This window comes from Haliotis rufescens, unplaced genomic scaffold (genome assembly GCF_023055435.1).
Source record: "Haliotis rufescens isolate VD_foot unplaced genomic scaffold, xgHalRufe1.0.p SCAF_1, whole genome shotgun sequence".
Classification (NCBI taxonomy): Eukaryota; Metazoa; Mollusca; class Gastropoda; order Lepetellida; family Haliotidae; genus Haliotis; species Haliotis rufescens.
In genome coordinates, this window is record NW_025963779.1 from 49,395,928 (window position 1) to 49,420,264 (window position 24,337).

Here is a 24,337-nt window from a genome sequence, read left to right on the forward strand (position 1 = left end):
CACAATGACGTACAAGGGTACTCTGTTACATCATCTCTACACACAATGACGTACAAGGGTACTCTGATACATCATCTCTACACACAATGACGTACAAGGGTACTCTGTTACATCATCTCTACACACAATGACGTACAAGGGTACTCTGTTACATCATCTCTACACACAATGACGTACAAGGGTACTCTGATACAGTATCTCTACACACAACGACGTACACGACAGCATGTAGAGGATAGTTAAACCTATATCAAGACATCCTTACACCGGTTCGTCATTTCGTGTGTCATTCATAAGCTGGAATTGCACAATATTTTGTAAACTTGATGTGAAACACATCGACTTTCTTTTATCTTGGTAATTTTGTACATAACCATTTGTATAGTGATGTAGTGATTCATTTCTACTTTTGAATGTTTAAAATACAAGTCATCTTTTCATCAAACAAGGTTTCGACGTTTGGCAATATTTCTATCAAATAGAAACGTCCTGTTTGTATCCAGAGGACGAACCAAGCATATAGCCACACGCCTAGTCCTGCACCATGACTGTGAAATATAGGTATGGGTGAAAATAAAACTAATCAAAATTTATATTAGAAGCAAGTCTATCCAGCTCTATTCCATATCATCGGAAATGGTTGTGAACTAAATGATGTCATTGACTATACGTTAGTCTACCACACGTAATACTATTTATGACAATTTACACAGATTTAAGATCGATCGAAATACATGCTTCATGGAGGCTAACTTGTAACATTCTTAGACTGTGTTCATGATACGGAGATGATATTCATCATTGTACATGTCCACCATGCCCTTTGCACGACAGGCCCGTGAAGATCCGGGGTAGAAAAGGTCTTCAGCAACCCATGCTTGCCGTTAAAGGCGGTTATAATATGCTTGTCGTAAGAGGCGACTAACGGGATCGGGTGGTCAGGCTCGCTGACGTGGCTGATGCATGTCATTGATTCCAATTGCGTGGATCGATGTTCATGATGTAAATCACTGGATTGTCTGGTCCAGACTCGATTATTTACAGACTGCCGTCATAAAGCTGAAATATAGCTGAGTGCGGCGTAAAACAACAAACCAAAACCAAGCCAAACCTTTGCACAACAGAAGGCATATTTGGCATCAAACTGTCTGCATAAACAGCAGACTGAAGTTAATATATCAGGAGCATAGTAATTGTGAATACAGACAAGTGACACTTCAAACCATGGAAACAATATCGTGCCAGCTCAAACACCTTGTTGTGTTGGTGTTTCTTCACAACTACTGCTGTGTTGTTTGCATACATTTTTTTTGCAATGGAACTATGAAATCTATGTTTTCTTTCTTGAAATCGTTTTGAGCAGTAAGGTTGAGGGTGTGAGGATCGGGTGTGTCTCAAAACTTGGCGATTGAATGTTGTTTAATCGAGATATAGCCTTTGAACTTCCCACTTAGTAAATCTCTACGTTCCTATCTAACATTGCATGGGTGTTTATGTATATATGAACGTCAACACATGCGTTTAGTTAAGCACTTAAGAGTTAGAGAACGTCTATAGTTCAGTGATATTAAACTGATGTTCGTGTTTCAATGCGAGTGCTTAACTAGCCTATATTCAGAAGGATACATTAGACGGACAATCTTACATGCAACATATTAAAAGCACATCTATGGCGACATACGAAAACCGATAGTTACGTGTTTTCAAGAAAATACAATGCACCTACCTTTGACGAGATAAACGGAGACCCCACCTTGACTGTTTTATCATTTGGCTCTCAAGATCCAGAGTTCTTAAGAACATGTAATTGGATTGCATGATTCTACACAAAAAAGACATGGCAACGGACAGACAAGAAATTTGATTTAAAATGTGATTGCCTTCAAAGTGGCATGGATATGTATTACATGCACACATACATCCATGGGCATGTCCAGTGTGAGTCTTCACATCTACACAAAGATGAACATTCCTTCTTGCATGGCTTGAAGAAGATTCATTATAGTTTCAGAGGAGACATAGCAAGGAGTCGTGACTGGCCAGCTAACTTCCTTCCTCAAAATGTAAAGGTCGGAACAAATAATAGATGATTTTAAAATGAGCAAAAGAATACCAAAAAAGAAAAAAGAAAAGAAGAATTAATCAAAGCGACTAACCGAACAAAATCTACATGACTATTCCATGTGTGCATGTTATCTAGCCTGTTGTGCGTTCTACTATGCTAGTGGAATACAACAAAGCAAAATGTTCAAAATGTCTAAGATGTTTAAATACGAGACTCGCTAATGTAAATTAATACACAACACAGGCCGCCAAAGAATGTTGTGTTCATCAAATTATTCTTCCATTGAAAAAGACTGCAATGTAAACGTGTCTATAAATGAGAATGTATATGGTTATTGCTCAAACGAAACCGACTATATTCTAACTGAGCCATGCATAATTGTATGGACGAGTCTATCCCGGCTGCGGGAAATCCCGAAAGTGACGTCATAAAAGTTTGTTGTCGTTTAACAATAAGTTTATGTGTAAAATACATAAAACTTGTACTCGATTTACACATTTCAATGGTGATAGAGTGTATCGATACAGCATCTGTTGCACTGACAGCTATACATTCGAAGCTCTAGGATTTTTCTGACCAAACGAGTCATTGCTAGAGCGTCAACCAGAGTACTAATCGAGGGTAGCAAGCCTCACTTAGGCCATGACGAGTTAGCTCCCTTCCAGTCACAGTTTTATCCCGAACTTGAGGCCATTAATACAAATAGACAATCTCATTGAAATCAAACCTTTTACTCCGACAGGACACCTCCCTGTGTAAAGAAATAAATATATAATGGCCTCTGCTCGTACGTTGTGTGAGATACGGTATGGTCTCTGCGTATGTGGCGCATTGACCTGCTTGACGGAGTAATTACTGAAGCAGACATAAAATCCTTGTTAATGTATGACAGTTCGGTCTCTTTACCGTTGGCCAATGAATTAACTGGAACACAAAAGGCGGAGATGTGTCTAAAAGTAGAGTGGGTTTTCCCGCAATCCAATTTTCAAAAAGCTCACGCAGAGATGTCAGAAACGTGTTTCTGAAACCAAGATCTACAGCTTGTGGAAACCGTACACAAAGTTGAGTCACAAGGAACCACACGCAGCCACCGCTCAGCGACACAAACAGCTTAGCGCTGGCACCGGGATAGCATTGTGTCGCTCACGGATCCCGAATGATGAGAATTCGAAGCGCTTGTTGAGTGAGGACATTTGATAAACATCACAGACAGTAGGTAAGAACAGAATTAAAAGTCAATTAAATGACCAACAATACATTGAATGTCTATTTTTTAAAAACAATATCAGAGGATCATGAATTGAAGGTTTGGTTTTGTTTCTGGAGACTTTGTGCTATTTGAGGTGTGTGTGGATGGGTTTGGGACAGTTGGAGAAAGTTCACACAGTTCTTCCTGCTCTGTTATGCCTAACATAACAGTTACATTAGCAGCAGAACGAAACTGATTGCCCTTGACTATTTGACTTTTAAGGCATGATATATATAGATCAAAACAGTTTAACAACCAGATACACCAGGAAGTAACTCCATCACTTCACCACTCTATGTCATATTACACATCTGACCCCTGCATGGTCTTGTGGATAGAGCGTCTGACTGGGGCGGGGAATATAGGTAGTTCAATCCCTGGCCCTGTAACACCAATTTAAGTTTTTTAAGATGGTACTTTGTGTTACCCAGGTTGGCCCACAGCATAAAGGGGATAAAACAAGTTCCATGTTAAACTGTGGTACAAGCAGTCACACACATGCACACATGCATGCATGCACGCACGCACGCACACACACACAAATGTATGCACTTGCTTTATTAGTGCAATAATCTTGAACGTGATTTTAAAACCCTTTTCACCTCACTTCACTGATTATGTGTCTCAGCAGCAACAGGGGGGCACGGGTGGCCCAGTCGTTTAAGGTGCCACAACTCGCTTTGCAGAGTCGCGTCCCTTATAGTCTGGTCATTTTGGTCGAAAAAAATGGCCAACCTCAAGAAAATTGCAACAGAATTAATTCATACTTTATGTTATTTGGTAGCATGTCAGCTTTCAGGAAGAAAAAGTCTACCAAAATCAACTCATGGGAATGACCTTTCTCAAGGTCACAAGATATAATTCGTATTTTCGTATTCTTGGATATTTGTAGGAAGGAAGAGATTCAAATTTATTATAGTTTTCTTTCTAATATAACTAAATTAAAGAACAATATGGGTATACAACTTTTATTTACTTTATAAAAAATATCACAGGGACAATTAAATTCATTATAATAGTTCAAGGTCAAATAGAGGACATATATGAAGAGTGGCCGAGAAGTTGCCATAGATTTTCCCATAATGGAATGAAGTCATACATATTATATTCAAATGTAAGAAAATATATCATTTTAAAAACTTAATGTACTAATTGTGGAAGAAATCACCTAATTGTGTGTGTGTGTGTGTGTGTGTGTGTGTGTGGGGCAGTCATACATAGCCATTTATAATTGTAGCCAGTGACAGTCTGAGGTAACAATGAGCAAGCCTCCAAGCCTCCGACTGAAATATTTGCTATTTTATGTTATTTGGATGCAAGTTTTGACGTTTATATAATTCCAAAGACAATGGATGATTTTGATAAGTCAAGTGTCCTTCAATACAAGTATTACAATTTCGTACAAGTAATACTATTTTGTCCGTAGAAACGGGTCGTGGCAGAATGTTCCTTTGATTGAGACTCTGCCCGAATTGTGACTCGCGTACAAGGGGAAATGAATATCATATGTTCCAGTATACTTGTTTTAGATTTGAAAGAAAATTATTACCAAACTATTGTCGCATAAATCTTAACTTTTATAAACTCCGATGCTTATTCACAACTACTGATAGTTGAACACTCATTTGTTTAAGTAAGTATATTGGTTGCATATTTCAGAAGTTAATTTTGTTGTTGTTGTATAATGCCGCACTCAGCAATTTAGCAGCTATATGACGGCGGGCAGTAAATAATCGAGTCTGGACCAGACAATCCAGTGATTGACATCATGAGCAGCGATCCACGCAATTGGGATCGATGACATGCATCAACCAAGTCAGCGAGTCTGACCATCCGATCCCGTTAGTAGTCGCCTTTAACGACAAGCACATTCGCTTTTACGGCAATTATATATGATACTGTGATGTAATTGTGCTAGATGTAAATAATATAACGTAGCTGTAGTTTCAAAAGATAATCCAGTAATAAAACACTTACAGAACAATAATCATCTTTAATGTCAATTATATCATGTATGCTATTTCTCATATCACTTTAATACATTGTAATTTGTATGTGTATCATGTTTGGGAGAGGCATTGAGATAAGCAAAATTTGCTTGTTTGCCAATCCCTCCACTTTATGGAAATAAATATGTTAATATCATAAAGAACTGGAACTTGGTAACGCATGGGTAGTTGGCCGACTATAGTCTATTCTGGTGAAAGGGGCCCCAGCGAAACTCATGTCAGCCGGTTATCTATTACTGTCGCTGATACGCTGAGTGAACACAGGCTATACTGACTATAGATTCATTTATTTTAGTGAACGAATCTATTCAATTTGAGTATAAGTACAAGATAATCATAGACTATTGCATAGCATAGCAATATGGCAAACGCTCAAGTGAGTGAGTGAGTATGGTTTTACGCCGCTTTTAGCAATATTCCAGTTATATCAAGGCGGGGGACACCTGGGTGAGTGAGTTGGGTTTGTCGCCGCTTTTGACATTATTTCAGTTATATCACGGTGTGTCAGCTTAATGTGGAAGGAAAGCCATGAAGTGATGCAGGTCTTAGACGTTTACCTCTTAGGTGAAACCCACGAGCACGGGTGTGGTGCTGACAAACCTAGAAACTTAATCGGGGCGAACCAGGATTCGAACCCACAATCATAGGTTTCTGGGGTGCCCAAGGGACGCAACTTTGCACAGCGAATCGCGGCGCCTTAGACGATTGGGCGACCCGTGCCCCCGAGAGCAATCTAATTAAAATCAGATCTTAGTTTTCGCTACCGCTAAACAAAGATCTGAGGACATCCCATTACGGGTCACGTCAGAACGACCTTTCTCGAATTTTGACCGACCAATGAAATGACTGACAAGAAATCGACATTAGCCAATCAGAAGGCAGCTTTCTCGAGCTTTACGACACTAGTTTCAAACTGGCGACTACGCTTCGAAACATATTTTGACGTATTCTCGATTTAAAAAATTAAAACTGATAAGATGAACACTCTGGAATGGCTTATAGATGGCCTAGATAGTATGGATATAATCATAAAACCCGTAACTGTCGTTCGGAATACCCCGTGTTTCGTGGTTGCATGATTAAAAAAACACGTTCCGACTGTCACTTTCATGATCTGGTAAGCGACGCTCTGATTGGTCGGATGAAGGGTCGTTCTGACACGACCCCTAATGGGATGTCCTCAGATCTTTGTTTGGCGGTAGCGAGTACAAAGATTTGATTTTAATGAGATTGCCCTGAGGGACACCAGAAATGGGCTTCATGCATTGCACCCATGTGGGGAATTGAACCCGGGCCTTCGGCGAATAAACACCTCGCTGTATTCCAAACAATCTTTGGGGACAGTATTTGGTCTACTCCTGCTACAAATTTAGTTTCAAGTCAAGAAACGGGGACAGAATCCACTGGCGCTGTTGTCTGAGATCATGCAGTTCCAGAATGGTAGCCGTAATTCTGAAAGAAGAAAAATGTCTTACAGCATCGTGCCAAAAGAGAGTAAAGTTGTTAAAATTCCTATATATTTCAAGTAATTACATCTGCATTTGCTGAATTTTCCTGGTTCCGTTTTTCACCAATTTCCCAGACAAAAAAAAAGTTACAAGTTGGTTAAAAGAGTTAATTTTGTGACTTTAAACAGTAAAACAAATGCACTCAAGACGAGAAATGTCAATATCGGGTGTTTTAGAAATAGGTAACTTCTTCCGATATCAATATTGTCAAGATTGGTTGTAAAACGTGATGAATTTAATGAATTGCAAATTACGTACGCATTACGCAAATGATTATACATCATGTCACTCATGGGCTTCCATACATTTTTTATTTTATCAAGGAGGGTCCACTTTTCGTGATAATTTTTCATATAATTATGTTTCTAATAATTGTAACAATGTTGGATGAATTTTTAAAAGACAGGAATATGGTTATCGGTCGTGTTCTCTGCTGGTGCGGCCGTAGTTACATAGCAGACGACGCTACACAATTTATGGTTGATGGGCATGTTAGAAGTATATTAGAAGCCAACTGCTATTATTTTCATCATTATTAATTACATTTTTAAATAAATGTGTATTTGTCAACTTACCATGAAATAATACGGCTCCGTTATTGTTGTTTTTTTTCTGAATATTTTCCAAGGCACTAGCAGGATCACAACGAATTATCTCCCTTTGTGAGCTCTTCTTGATGTACGGCGGCCCGTAGATGCCATATTCTCCTCTTGGTTTTTATCTTTTTTAATGCGGGAATTAACCATTTTCCCGAAGGTTGATTTTGGTAGACTTTTTAATACAAACTCAAATACATTCAATTTAAAGGAAACAGTCGTAAAATATTCTGTTGCAATTTTCGTGCGGTTAAATTACAGAATGACCAGACTATTAAGCACTCCAGAAACAATCACCTCAGTTATATATATCTAGATTTGTCAGCACCCTACACCATCTTTCCGATGCAAGAGAGTTAACTGACTTTAAAAGTCCAGTTTCCACCCTTGCCGAACTAGGCTGGAATTACTGGACTCCATCGTAGCGCCACCAGTGGCTATTACCAGTTATGACCCTTTTAAGCCTCTCCTGTGGACCAATCAGATTCCATCACTTGGGTTTGCTTCACACAAAATGGTGGCGCCCAGTCAGGACGATCTGATGGATAATCAAGATCTATATTGTGATAAAACAGGTCTTACATCGCGAAATGCATCAAATCACTTAAGCACCTTGATTAAAAACATGAAAAGATTTGGAAAATATATGCTGACAACGAGTTGGCAGTGCACATGCTTTGCAAATCCTGCAATCGATCGGAAATCTGCACGACAGTTTACGAACCGGATTTCGATTTCGGTGCACGATTTTTATTGGACTATGCATAGCCAAAATGTAACTCCATAATACCAGCCTAGTTCGGTAAGGGTGGAAACTGGACTTTGTTAGTCAGTTAATTCTCTTGCCTCAGGAAGATGACCATACACAAGCTCATGGGTGTCACCAAAGTGGTAAATGTCTGATACTTACATCACTTCGGAGACCCGTGAAGATTCCGGGGTAGAATAGGTCTTCAGCAACCCAGGCTTGCCGTAAAAGGTGACTATCCTTGTCGTAAAAGGGGACTAACGGGATCGGGTGGTCAGGCTCGCTGACTTGGTTTGGTGCATGTCATCGATCCCAATTGCGTGGATCGATGCTCATGATATCAATCACTGGATTGTCTGGTCCAGACTCGATTTTTTACAGACCGCCGTCATATAGCTGGAATATTGCTGAGTGCGGCGTTAAACAACAAACCAACCAACCAACCAACCAACATCACTTCGGGCTTTCCTCCCACATAAAGCTGACATGCCTGATGTTGCGTGAATCTTGTTAAAAGTGCTTTTAAGTCCAAATGACTCACTCACAAACAGCGACAGGAAGTAACTTGCACCCCATCATGATCATCAACAAAAGTATACATGAAATCTTCTTTGGTAAACAAATCTTATTTTGTTGAGAATTCATTCTTTCAGACTCAATGAAGCCTTTCATTAATGCAACAAGCTTTAAATCTATAGTGTCATAATTAGAAATCTTCTCCTGACATCATGTGTTTAATTAAGCTGAATGAAAGTTGACATGCACTCAGGGATTGTGTTTATAGATTATTAGATTATTAGTTTATTTTAGATGCCAGTGACCTTGAACAGGAACCATTATGAAATCCTGACTTATTACTTACAATGCTAATTTTGGTACTTACAAACAATCAAGGTTTCTTCCATTTCTGTGCATGTTATCAGATCTAATTCATCTAAATACTTTATATTGTTAAAACATGAAAGCATCTCATGACTAATAATAATAGGCCATTATATTGGGCATATTTCCACACTAGACAGGGGCATGCTCAAAGCGCTATTTTTAACCCTGTTAATTAGGGGTGTCACAATAAACAGAAATATTGATTTATTGCTATTGGTAAGCACTTAAAGTCAATAAATCAATTGTTAAATCAGTTTCCGATCAATAGTATCGATTTCAGTTAGGAATATGGATAGTTTTGATTGTATTTACCATAGCATGCGATTGAGTCAAATGCTGTTCAAATTTGTTTTTCTTTTGATCATGAGTGGTAGAAATTTACCCATGGTAATGTGGAAGTTTCTTTTTCTAAAACTATTCGGGTAAAGAAAAAACAAATCAGTCATATCTCAAACTTGACTTTTTATTTGTTGTTATGGTTATCACATTCAAAGGAAACTTCAGTTTCAAGGTTTAATTCAACTCTAAAATCTATCTAAAATGATACACTAAAAACTATCCATATTTATCACAATAGTTGCTTGCAATATCAATAGTTATTGCAATAGTTTATTTCAATATCAATAGTTATGGCAATGGTGATCTCCAGACCAGTAGTCCCCCCTACTGTTAAGGGATCAGTGTGCACTCAACAATCATTGCAAGCTGCCAGTGAGGCGCCAGGCTGTAACGTTTGTTACATACTTCTCTTCAGTAAATTGTTGTCCAAATGTGTTGAAAACTTTACAACATGAGTGTATAAGATTTTTTTAAAGACATCGAAACTGAAAGTTCAGATTGAAAGGAAACAAACAAATTTGCCAGGAATATATTTGGGAGCATGAGACCCACTAGCTAGAAGAGAGAATACAATATCATTTTCTTCATAATACCTCCATTATATGGAGGCTCCATATCCTATTAAACTCTTTTTGTGTTTGTGCATTTCTGGTGTTGTCAGGGCTTTCTCTCATTGTCATGTTTAGTTTAAATCTTCACCTTGACTGCTAATAAGTGCTTTGATAATTTGTTGTGGTCTCTCATGTAAATGCAGACTGCAGCTAAAAGTTTATCCTGAGATCAAATACCCACAATAGTGATGATAGTAGGATTTGGCCAGCAGGGACTCCACACCCCAGCAACCTGTGCTCAGTTGTTACAGGTGACTTAATAATCAGGTGGTCAGGCTTGGTACCTCTGTGGATTGTGTGTCATCACACCCATAATGGGTGGATCATGTTGCTCATGATATCAACCTCTGATTTGTCTGGTACAGCCTCGATTACTTATAGGACTCTGTCATAGAGCTGGAAAAGTGAATGAGTGAATGAGTATGGTTTTTGGCTGCTTTTAGCTGTATTCCAGGCATGCATTGAAATGGTGCCTTTTCCAATGTAGGAATTTTGAAAGTTGAAATGTATTTCCAGTTAGTCTAGAGATGGTTTCCAGAGCAATACTCTTAAACTGTTTCTCATTTCTTTGTGAATCTTTGAATACACATCAAGCGAATGCTGATATGGTGTCCTTTGTTAACCAGGAATTGTTGAAAGTTGTATGTTTTTGCATTTCCAAGGCAAGAAGTTGAACTTGAAATGAAGGTAGGGTTAACTTCTATAGTGAAGTTCATTAACTGTACGATATTTCTTTGTGAACCAATGTTAGCCCATCAGGCAAGTCTTGAACTGGTGCCATTTGCTTTTTTTTTAGTTTTTGGAATGTTCAGATTTTGTGATGGACTTAAAACAATTCTGATGAAGTTAGTTAATCAGATATCATATATCATACAACACTGTTGGATTCCTGGTGCAAATGGGTCCCCAGCAACCTGTGCAAGTGAGCAAATGGATCAGGTGGTCAGCCTGGTGACTTGGTTGATTGTGTGACATTGTACCCTGACCGAGTGGGACTAGCTGCTAATGCTGTGTTTATTAAGAAAACAAGCAAACAAAGCATCATATATCAATTCGTAAGTTGTTTAATTTGTTTGCTATTTTGTTATGGTATTATTATTTTTTCTATGAAACATTGCTATCAAATCAAAAGATCTGTCTATTGTTACTGATTCACATCGTTGGAAGGTATAGAAAACATTTAAATAATAGGGGTCAGGTGAAAAGGGGTTGAATGACTCGTTCAAGATTATTGTGTGTGTGTGTGTGTGTGTGTGTGTGTGTGTGTGTGTGTGTGTGTGTGTGTGTGTGTGTGTGTGTGTGTGTGTGTGTGTGTGTGTGTGTGTGTGTGTTGTTTGTTTGTTTGTTTGTTTGTTTGTTTGTTTGTTTGTGTGTGTTTGTACTAGTCCGGACTAATGCCAATTTTATAGTGCTAGCCCACTAAGATAACATGCCACAGCATAACATGAATACCCCACTCAAATTGTCTTCGAGCTGACCCGTACTTGTTTTAGCCAGGCAGGTTAACAACAAGTACCATCTTTGAACAGCTTTTTGTATGATGCGGCTGGAGGTCGAACCCTAAAGTTCTTTCTCTGGGCGGACGCTCTACCACTAGACCACAGAGGCGATTGTAAGAATATAGGGAATCATTTTAGTTTAGACTCACAAGTTTTAGGATTATCCTCTTTGGGGTATAATCAGACATATGATAAACCTTTTAATGCACATAGTTGAAAGGGGGGATATGGATATTTTGTTGCGAATATCAATTTTCATAAATACATATTTAGTCAATTTCCAAGAAAGGAAAATTGATAATGTTCAAGGAAAGTATTTAAATGTGAAAGTGAAAGTGAAAGTGCTGAAATCACACACTCTGTAATCGGCTTCCAAAATAAACATATTTGGGTGTGTGGTCTACAGGTACCGGTGCAGTTGTGCATGACAAAGGTTTTCAGTGGCTGATATGTGATTCTTCTTACATATACTGTCTGCTCTTTCTGTTAATCTACAAAAATAACAGCATTGCATACATTGCTCAATGTGTGAAATGTCACCTTTCAACTACCTTCTTCCGCCCTCACTATGAAGTCACATACAATTCAAAATACATGATGCACACACATTCTCTTTAAGGTGTTCTATTCTGTGGGAAAGTCCCTGTTCTGTTGTATCTTCCAGTCTCATTTAAGGCAAAGAAAAATTACTGAAAATGATCCCTGAAAGTCAGGAACATCGTAAATCTCACCATTTCTGATGCGTTACTAAATCACAGCATTATTTAGGACCTAATGTATCAAAATATTGTATATTTGCTCTGAATATTGAATTTCCAAACTAGCATATATAGGTGATCTCGGGTACATCTTTTTGATTGATCAAATCACCCATGATCATTGTGGAAAGGACAGAACCCTTTTTAAAGAATACATGTATTGTACATATGTGGGTCCCAGGTATGTACATGTCAGAAAGTTTTAAAAAAGCTGTTTCTGTACAATTTCGAGAACAGTCATAGAATGAAAACTATATAGGCTTGTTATGATATTCAGTTGAATTGATTAAGAACATCACCCAACCTTTAAGAAGCTTGCATAAATTGCATCGTTCACCGCGACTTTTTCATCATCAGCAGATTGTGATTGTTTCCTTTGTAAACATGAACCAGGTCTAAGACAAACTATTGTTCACTGAAAATCGTCTTCCCGAGGCATAGGGACTTTGAGAGTCCAGTTTCCATCCTTGCTGAACTTAGCTGGAATTATGGAGTTATGTTTTTGGCTGGCCCAACGAGTCTATGCATAGTCAAATCAAAATTGGCGTAACGAAATCAACATCCGGTTTGTTAAATGTCTTGATATTTCGATCCGCTGCAGGATTTGCACATCATCAGACCTGTCAACCATCCCACATTTTGCGGGAGACTCCAGCAATTTGATGAAATCTCCAAGTCTCTCGCATGATGGACTATTTCACCCGCAAAACAGAATTCTTAATTATTTTAAAAATTTGCTTCCATTATCCCATGAGTAAAAACAAAAAAAGGAAAGTTTACGTCCTGGTCTGTCCGGTAGGCTCCGGGATTAGAGACCCTTACCACAGCCATCCGCAGGGGGACCCAGATGTGCCGTTATCTTGTAATCAATTGGTAATTAAATCCACATGGTGAACGATTTAACATTGTAAACTGAAAAGAAAACTCGGATGGTCCTAACAGGTGCCGGAAGAGTTGAACTTCTAATGAATCACTTACAGACTGAAATGAACTGTGGTCTCCATGTTCTTAGCATGTATATACCTCCATAATTTTAGAACTTAGATACATATGGCCGGTCAAGTTATACATGACTTTATTGGTTATTAAACTCTCGGATATGAAAACAAAATATGACCTGCAAGCGCTGTCTTCAGAAACAACACTATGCGTGATTGGTTGATTTGGTAGTCAAAATAACAATGAGTTACACTATCAGGCTTCCTCATTGCTTTGGTTTCAAAGTCAAACTTATAAGTTTCCTTTTGACTGACATTGTGACTCGTGTGTTCAGGAATATCAACACATAGAACTGTATCAAATTTCACGAGAATGTATCATGTGATTATTTTACACGATTTGATTGCCTAATAGTTTGCTAGCGTCCCAGATCGGCAATCTAATTTGCAGAAGGTCGGAAAGGTCAACACAGAACAAAGAGACTCATTTCATTCATAAATTGTAGTAAAACTTGGACTTCCGGTGGCGCTGCGCTCATGAGCGGTCGGTAAAAAATAGCTCTCCGGTAATAAGAAAGGATATAAAACTTAACAGGATACAGAAGCTCAATCGAAAGGTTTAGACGACTTTATCGTGACCAGAGCAAGGGCCAGTGCGGAAAATACGGAGAAAACATCGACCCCAGCAAGCCCGACCACCATGACACACGATGTGACTGTGAGTAGTGTTGACATGAAGAATTTCATAAAAGACGCACTTAAAGCTCAAACAGAAGAAATAATGGGTGAAATGAACATTATTAAACATGACATTAAGGAGCTTGACAACAAAACCCGTGAAATTCTAGAGGCGGTCGACTTTAATGCGGAACAAATTAAAGAAAATAAAACTGAAATTGAAAAGTTGAAAAGCGAACTCTCACAAATGAAGGAGGAATTTGAACACAAACTACTGGTACAAGAGATGTATTCGCGAAAACACAACTTGCTTATTTACGGTTTAGCAGACGAAAAAGATGCGGAGCAGGCAACTAAAGAGCTCTTCACACTTATTGGGGTCAACGAGGCCGACAATATCCTGTTTGCTAACGTGCATCGATTACCTCGAACAAGTACCGATCCGAATAAGTTTAGACCCAATATGCCGAAGCCTATTGTCGTCAAATTTGTTGTTGCATCTGATAGGCAAAGGGTATACACAGCAGTGCTGAAAAGTGGTCAAGTGTTGAGGTCAATAACGGCCAGTATCCGCACAGACCTGGCAGTCATCATTAAAAAGCTGAGGGGAAAGATGGCAAATCGAGCATTCGAACTCAGGAAATCACACAAAGTGCAGACACGAATCTTAGAGAGGGGAATGGATTTGACTCTGCAGTACCGACATTCTTCCGCAGATGCCTGGACAACTATCTGATTAGAGGACAACATTAGCTGAAGCGATTATTCAGTTCCGAGACAAAGACAAATCGGACGATTAGTTTGTGCCCAAATAGTGCAGAAGACACGCTGAACTGTCGTATGTTATAACTTACATAATAATTAATATGGGTAATATGTTTATGTAATATGAAACAAAAGTACTGTTAGTACGATTTGAAATCATCGTCAATATTCGATGTACATCTGACTTTCAAAATCTTCAGGGCGAGCCTCGATGGAACAACATGAACTGAGCATGTTGATAAACAATAACACGTGTGATACTATTTATAGGGTGACCGAGCACGGAGCTCATATACCGGATGTTATTATCCGAAACTGCACAGCCTTAAGTGTTATCCTTTCTGTGTGTTGACTTACCTACGTGTATGGTTATTAGCTAAACAATAATGTGAACTTTACATACTATAGTCAAGTTAATGATGCATTACTCAATATAGATATACTAGAAAATATAAATACAAACTTATAGCACGTTGAAGTCGTGACATGTGCAATGTCGGTATATTGATCTGCGTCACACATGCACAGGTGTAAGCTCGACCAGTTGGAAGCGGATCTTATATGAATTTAGTTGGCTTTGTAGGGAAATCTAAATTTGACCACAAAATATTTAATTTTAGTTTCATATTATTTGGCTTAACCCTATATTCAGCATTGTATTGATGATAAGGTAATTAATAATATTAGGCCAGAGAGGAATTTGTGTATCTCTTTGTTCTTGTATTGTATTTGTACTTCTGCTAATAACAAAATGAGTATGACAATGAAAAGAGGAGTTATAACTTGTATACCCAAATCAAACAAAGACAGAACATTGATAAAAAACTGGAGACCAATAACTTTATTGAATTATCATGGAACTGTTCTGGGTGAACAATACCTTCCAAATGACGTGCTGGTTTTCTTGGGGAATTAGTCAGCAAAGAGCCAGAGTCACAGGAGACTAATCACAATTTTATTTACAAGAACAATTAACAATTTACAATATACTTAGATAATAACTGAGGGTGCCACAGAGAGTCGGTACACACTCTGGGCTGTGGGAGAGAGGTCTGCTTGGTAAGAGAGTCAAACCCCTTCTCTCCTCTTCTCTCTCTCTGGACCAAGGCTCATATAGCCAAGGTCACCTGAGATTTAGTAAGTAATAAATATAAATGTAAACAGTAAATCATCAGTGACATACTTGCACATCCTGTTCAGGATGGCAGACGGTCGATGTACACAAAACTGGGGATTAACAATTAGGATTAGCATCTTATAAATAACAGTAATTAAATGTTTCAAGGCAAATAGATGTCATGGCTCCAGGGTAATGAGCCTTTGCAATCAAATGTTCTTCAGACAATGGGTGTCGTAAATCAGTCACCATGACAACTTCCCTCCGTCACGTGAAGCTTGGACCCCAAGCTTATACGATTCCAAATTGATATGTGTGAGTTTTTTCACCAACGAAAACAACCATGCAAATGTGAACAAAATCAGTTACATGTAATCCTTATGCAACAAATATATCTATGCAATGGCGGTATGAAAGTGATCATCTAGCCAATTTGAATTAGTGCCAGTTTGAAAACTAACCAAGTTATCTTTGTAATGTGCAATTTCACTACAAGGTAATTACCGCTTTTCACAGATTCAATAAATATATCACACAAGGTTCTTTGAATTCAGGAGTCTGGCTTGGCGGTGCGACTCAGTACCGAATAATGATAATGAGTAATGTCATAAAAAGTACACTAAACATCTCAGCAAATATTTCAAAATAAAGAAATTTGAAACCAGGAGTCTAGCTTTACCGCGTGACTCAAACGGTACTTGTGGGTACTATTGCCCTTTTAAGTACAATGGGTGCTCTTCCCGTGTCTTTGACGGAGCTTGCTCAGATATTGTGGGTGCGATGCCCAAGAAAAAAAATCCTTAATTCCGACATCAAAACTCTGAAATGCTGAACACTGCTGTGCTGTTAATTACTTAATACTGACTTACAATAAACATATGTGTGGGGGTGGCTCACTCAAGAATATCCCTAATCTGAATTCAAAGTCCTAGACAATACATTCAATTTTGTACCAAACTGTGCACATTAATAACTTGTAACAAATGACAAATTTTGTCGTTTAGATTTTTGAAATTACGAGTCGAGCTTTAAGGTGTGACTCGATAACCCTACAGCTTAGGTTTGTCTGGGCCCTAGCTGTATCTATATGTCTGGCGTGGCCTGGAGACATTTCAAAGATTCCCTACACAATAACTTCAAAGATCTAGCTTGACTAAAGATGTAATTTGGAGTATATTGCACATATATAAAACTGAATTTTTGAAAGACACATTTTGGCATTAATATACTGGCTTTGATTAAACATACCTGGTTGCAATATTCAACAGTCACACAATATATATCCTTGATTGAGTCCATGTAAGTAAACACAAATTTGTCAGTCCCAATGGGATATCTTTACACAGTGTCCATCGTGTAGGTGCCTGTGAGGCGGTTTCTGTATTGTGCAGGGTCTGCATGAAGATGGCTGTTGACGGGTCTCTGTGGGATAGGCGTGTATACTTCTTTTCTAGGGTCATGTGCAGGAACGACATCTTGAAGGGGAAGTCTTAGCAGTGTTGCTAAGATATTCGAGCAGGGAAGGTTTGGGATCGGAGAACTTGTTCTTGATCGGAGAGGTTTTTGTTCTTTCTTCAATCTTGTTAAAGGCCTTTTCTTCGTTCTTGGTGATTGGCCTTCAGGAAGGTAGTATATCTTTTCAATAAGAGACTGTCACTTCCTACAGTTTTGTGAACCATATGCCATGCTGCAAAGAGGTACAGGAAAGGACAGACTAAGGAGTCTGTTATACCCGGATTCTCCACCAAATTATCATGGAACTGTTCTGGGTGAACAATACCTTCCAAATGACGTGCTGGTTTTCTTGGGGAATTAGTCAGCAAAGAGCCAGAGTCACAGGAGACTAATCACAATTTTATTTACAAGAACAATTAACAATTTACAATATACTTAGATAATAACTGAGGGTGCCACAGAGAGTCGGTACACACTCTGGGCTGTGGGAGAGAGGTCTGCTTGGTAAGAGAGTCAAACCCCTTCTCTCCTCTTCTCTCTCTCTGGACCAAGGCTCATATAGCCAAGGTCACCTGACATTTAGTAAGTAATAAATATAAATGTAAACAGTAAATCATCAGTGACATACTTGCACATCCTGTTCAGGATGGCAGACGGTCGATGTACACAAAACTGGGGATTAACAATTAGGATTAGCATCTTATAAATAACAGCAATTAAATGTTTCAAGGCAAATAGATGTCATGGCTCCAGGGTAATGAGCCTTTGCAATCAAATGTTCTTCAGACAATGGGTGTCGTAAATCAGTCACCATGACAGAATGTACTCTTTAAAATAATTAGTACTTGTATTGCAAAACGTATAAAATCAACATTGGAATTGCTCATTCATAATAATCAAACAGGATTTATTCCAGGAAGATCTATTTCAGAAAACACAAGGTTGTTATATGATATTATCTTTGAATCAAAAAGACAAAATAAACCAGGATTACTTCTGCTGATCAATTTTGAAAAAGCATTTGATACGGTATCAAAAACATTTATAAATAAAGTTTTACACTAATATGGATTTGAACCAGAAATGATAAGGTGGATAAATATACTAACTTACGATACCACATCAAGCATAATACAAAATGGGCATATTTCAGATTTTTTTACAAATGAAAGAGGCTGTCGACAAGGAGACCCATTGTCACCGTATATTTTTCTCCTAGTAGCTGAAATCCTAGGATGTATGATGAGAAATAATAATAAAATTGAAGGGATTACAGTCAATGACAAAGAATACAAACTTTGGCAATATGCTGATGATACTGAATTATTTCTAAATGGCAAAGATGAAAGCTTATATGCAGCTATAGAAACACTAAATAAATTCTACAAAATGTCTGGCTTAAAAATAAATGTAGACAAGACAAAAGCAATATGGATAGGCTCAAAAGCGGGTAGCAATGATCGTTTTTGTCAAGACTTACAAATATAATGGCACAATAAGGAATTTGAAGTATTAGGAATTATGTTTAATCCAAACTTAAGTGAACTCTGGGTAATCAATACAAAAAGAAAGCTAGAAGAAATAAATAGATTGCTTGCAAATTGGAGAAAAAGAAATCTAACGATAATAGGAAAAATTACAGTCATAAAAACTTAAGCATTGTCAAAACTAGTTCATATATTTTCGACACTACCTAACCCTCCTGAGGACTTGTCTTGTCTTGTCTTGTCACTTGACAAAATATTTTACAATTTTATCTGGAATAATAAAAAAGACAAAATCAAAAGGAGCACTTTGACAAGAAAATATGAGGAAGGTGGATTATGCATGATTAACATTATAGCCTTTATTGACACACTAAAACTCTCTTCACTCAGATTATATTGTAAAAAACAACATATAGTAACCCTTGTAATATCCCAATTAAAGATATACTATCTTTTGGTGCTAATGTTGACAAGCAATCTTTTGTTAAAAACCCGTACTGGAAAGATGTATTGAAAGCTTGGAACAACTTTTGTAAAAAGAATATTATTAACGTTGATAATATCGAAGACATTTTGTCCCAACCAATATGGTTTAACCACAACTTCAAACAAGCAACATGCTACATAAAGCAATGGGCTAATAGTGGATTTTAGTCAATTAAAGATATATGCAATGAAAACGGACCGATGTCATTTGAAGAACTGAAAGTAAAATATCTGATAAAAGGTACAATATTAGACTATAGATATGTTATCTTCAATATACCAGAATCATGGAAAACAACAATCAAGAAAACTAGAAAAATAATCTTACAGAATTTGTATATAAACAGTTGCTTAAGTGATCTGATGAAGCCTGTAAAAGGCGCTAGAATCTTTTATGATAAATTTATATCAAATGAAAATAATCTTAAAGTTTGTGATAAATGGCAATCAATTTTTCACTGTGATTTTAATTGGAAAACGACATTTACTGCGAAGGATGTGTCAACACGCATGTTGACGGGGAATTAGCTCTTGGGGGAGTAAAGAACAAAATCGACATCACTGTCCCGGAACGCTTTATGCACAACATGTAAACAATAAACAACAATTGCACAATAAGCGGAATACCTGCTCTGACAACACCAACACAGCGATGAGCGAACCTTCCAGCTCAGGCGTACAAGAGGAGAGCGGACGTTCCAGATCAGGCGTACAAGAGGTGAGCGGACCTTCCAGCTCAGGCATACATGAGGTGAGCGGACCTTCCAGCTCAGGCATACAAGAGGTGAGCGGACCTTCCAGCTCAGGCGTACAAGAGGTGAGCGGACCTTCCAGCTCAGGCGTACAAGAGGTGAGCGTACAAGAGGTGAGCGGACCTTCCAGCTCAGGCGTACAAGAGGTGAGCGGACCTTCCAGCTCAGGCGTACAAGAGGTGAGCGGACCTTCCAGCTCAGGCATACATGAGGTGAGCGGACCTTCCAGCTCAGGCATACAAGAGGTGAGCGGACCTTCCAGCTCAGGCGTACAAGAGGTGAGCGGACCTTCCAGCTCAGGCGTACAAGAGGTGAGCGTACAAGAGGTGAGCGGACCTTCCAGCTCAGGCGTACAAGAGGTGAGCGGACCTTCCAGCTCAGGCGTACAAGAGGTGAGCGGACCTTCCAGCTCAGGCGTACAAGAGGTGAGCGGACCTTCCAGCTCAGGCATACAAGAGGTGAGCGGACCTTCCAGCTCAGGCGTACAAGAGGTGAGCGGACCTTCCAGCTCAGGCGTACAAGAGGTGAGCGGACCTTCCAGCTCAGGCATACAAGAGGTGAGCGGACCTTCCAGCTCAGGCGTACAAGAGGTGAGCGGACCTTCCAGCTCAGGCATACAAGAGGTGAGCGGACCTTCCAGCTCAGGCGTACAAGAGGTGAGCGGACCTTCCAGCTCAGGCGTACAAGAGGTGAGCGGACCTTCCAGCTCAGGCGTACAAGAGGTGAGCGGACCTTCCAGCTCAGGCGTACAAGAGGTGAGCGGACCTTCCAGCTCAGGCGTACAAGAGGTGAGCGGACCTTCCAGCTCAGGCGTACAAGAGGTGGGCAGAGCTCCAGCTCACCTCAGGGCGTTTCCTACGAGCGGCACATCCTGCTCGAGGTCGTCCCTACACCAGCACCAGGAATACCAAGCCTGACTAACACCCCAGTAACTGTGTAATGGTAGCACATATAGAGTAATGAACAACAATGGAAATTAGATATACTTTTAAAAATATTTAAAAACATATATTCAATCAAGAAATTTATTGCTATAAAAAAGGATGACAACAATAACTTTACCAAAAAATGGTCACCTTTATTCTCAGCATTTGATTTATAGCTCTCTGTTGATACATGATATGTTTGAGTCTGATTGTGTGTTGCAACCGTTTTGGTTTGAAATAGGACAATGTTTGTTTCCAACCCTTTAATTTTTTAAAGAGTGTATTGTGCCATTCTATGCAATCTGAAATATGTCTTTGACGGAATACTGTATTAATCTACAACTCTGGGAACAATAAAAATGTTTTTTAAAAAAACAAAATTGTAGTAAAACGTAACAGAACTTTCAAATATGGCATACATTTCTTGGAATAACATTTCTAGGAAATTTAAGAAGCGATGTAATGGGACTGTCAAAGACTATGACAGAGAGAAAAAACCCATTACATCTTATTGAAATTGGGGGCCATCATATTGCGTCGGGATAAATACACTTGATATTTCTTTGGCATATTTTGTTACCAAAATCGCGCCAAGTACTCAGAAAACCTACATCATAACGAAGCCTGACAACTGGTCGGATTGAACAAGTCTGTCAACTGGTCAAGCTACCGATTGTTAAATTTTTTTTGAATATATGTTTGCGTTTATCTGAGATGATCTTTGAATGAAAGTGATATGGGTAGATTGTGCTAGTTTTTTTCTTGGAGTAAGAAAATGCAAACAGAAATCTGTACATATATAGAGGTCAAATCTCCCACATTGTCATGATGAGGGGTTGACAGGTCTGCCAACATGTGTACCGTTAACTTAACGTCAACAGATTTTTTCCAAATCTTTTCATGTTTTGAATCAAGGTGCTCATGTGATTTGACCTATAACACTGTCCCTTCATGTAGTGTTGTGATCGCTATATTATCTTGCTCAGCCTGCAGTGTCTCAATGAATTTGTAGCTATTTTGAAAATCACCCCTCGAAAATGATTTGTTGGCATTGACCCACTTCTTTGTGACATATTATTGTGCTTTTAGACAAAGTCATCTTTGGTGTTAACGGTGGGTGGGCATTCCCTTTGGGAACATTTCCAATGAATGGAAGATCGACGTTCGGTGTTAATCATGAACTTCTAGCCGGCAAAAAACAAGTGCTGACCCCTCTTAGAATTGGGAATAAACTGTGCATTTGCCACAGTGGGATGGATACTATTTCTTGTCTGTTATTCCTGTTATTGCCCAAATCATACCAAATGATTAATATGTTCACTCACTCATTGATATACATGTCAGAAGTTTTCACTCTGTACAGCATATGTGAATATAGTGAATCATGTCATTGTAGGTTTGAATCCCAGTTCTCTCCCATTATGTTTCTAGGTTTGTCAGCACCATACCCGTGCTTGTGGGTTTCACGGAAGTGGTAAACGTCTAAGACCTGCATCACATGGGGCTTTCCTCCCACATTAAGCTGACATGCCGCAATATAACTGGAATACTGTTAAAAGCGGCGTTAAACCCAACTCACTCACTCACTCACATAGATAATGGTTTAAACATATATTTATCTCATCACATACATGTTGAATGAAATTGGGTTGGTAAAAAAGCCACAATGCTTATATCAATACTGCTCCTGATGATGACATATATATACTTTGGCAGTTTTAATATGTAATGGTAAATGGCTAACTGACTCAAAATCTTTTAAAGTTAGTAATGAACATATCAACATAGTCAATGTTTTTAGTGTAAGTCAACTTATTTAAGAATTGAACGTCAGTTTGGATGGGTTCATTGAAGTGTGAACGATTGAAAAGCGATGGTTAAACTGTGTGAACCTCCGAGCTAAACGAAAGTTTAACAGTCGCTTTTCAATCGTTCACACTTCAATGAACCCATCCAAACCGACGTTCAATTCTTATAATTTCATACTTTGTAGTTTACTGGTCTCGCCGAATAATATCGTAACAATGTTTGCTTAAATTTGAAGTCCTCTGGTTTCGCCGAAGAACATTGCAAAAATGTTATTTTGTCGAATAAATCAAATCTTAAAAATAGGTTACAGGAAGGTGAACAAAAATATAAACATGACCTCAGTGCACCAAGGCGAGGTCAACCTTCAAGCGCGGATTTATATGTGACGTCACATACGTTTGTAAAGAGGTGCTATTCGAGTCGAACGGGAGCATGAGGATGAAACCCTCTCATGGCACTAGCAAATTGGGAATATCACCGATTTAAGAGTGTATTGCTTGTGTTTGGATAATCACAAACCAATTCGGACGATGTGGAACGGACTGGTGGGGATTGAACCGAGTGCTCTGAAACTTGCGTGTTTTGTGTTAATTTTCAACGTCAGGGTGTGTTATATTTGGAGTTTGGGATTTGTCGGGTGTGCTTTAATACTTTGCTTAGCTGGTGTTTCTTGTCACCCGAGATGGACCTACTGTACATAACCACCTTCATTTCTGTGCCCCGTCACTCCTCATGTGCCGCCGCTTCTCGGCCTTGAATACAAGGAGAAGGTCGACCAACTCAGAAACAGGAATAGTAGATTTCTAATTCCCTCTACGGGTATTTTCTCGTCTCCGATGACCAATCGGTAAAACAGGCAAGTTTTTTTTTTTTAAATTTATGTTTTATGGTTTCTCAAAATCTTAGATGCGTTTTCCTGATGCGATAGTGGATCGTGTTTTAGTTTGGGATTGATCAGGAGCAGTCGCATTTGCTCTGTGTCAGTGGCCACATCAAACACCAGAACCAAAGCATTTATTTATTTATCAGTCAGATGAAATGTTACAAGACCAGGCAAAAATACTAAATTAATTATATTGCTGATAAATGCAGGGATTAAAAAGAAAATAGGAAAACGAGTTGATCGTAAACACTGATCGAGAATTCGGGGAAACCCCGGAAAGTAGTTCCGGCAAAATTTAAGTTCACACGATCAATTTCACACAAAACAATTCACATTGTGTGAACTTTTTTTGTCCGTTCACAGGTGTGTGAACTCCAAATATCAGATCATGTGACTACCCATTCAGCCAATCAGCCAATCAGCCAAAGAAACGGTGTAAACTTCAAAGTATGAAATTATTTAAGAATTGACCTTCACTTTGTGTGAGTTCATTGGAGTATGAACCTTCATAGAGTGAGGGCCAAACTGTATGAACGTCACAATTTCTTACCTCAAAAGATGTAGGCCTAGATCTAAACACAATTTTATTTAGTACGTGTGACTTCATGTTTACACTGACAGCCATACAACAACCAGCTATATCGCGAAGTAAAATAGTTCCTCAAAAAGAGAGGTGACATGGGCGTATGGATGCACAACTTGCTCTCCAGAAACATCTTACGCAGCACATGTGTTCAAATCATATCCTCATTAGATGAGAAAGGTCTGTAAAGA

At 38.7% G+C, this 24,337-nt stretch overlaps 1 protein-coding gene across 4 annotated transcripts in view; it reads left to right on the top strand.

The window, feature by feature from the left end:
- The first annotated feature begins 2,997 nt into the window (after positions 1–2,997).
- LOC124131415 overlaps positions 2,998–24,337 on the top strand; it is a 106,023-nt gene continuing 84,683 nt past the window's right edge. The window contains exon 1 of one of the 4 annotated variants that reach the window (XM_046494689.2): positions 2,998–3,281. The gene's annotated coding sequence lies outside the window, so the exon portion shown is untranslated. The remainder of the gene's footprint in view (positions 3,282–24,337) is intronic. The other 3 variants (XM_046494690.2, XM_046494691.2, XM_046494692.2) reach the window with 3 other exon arrangements.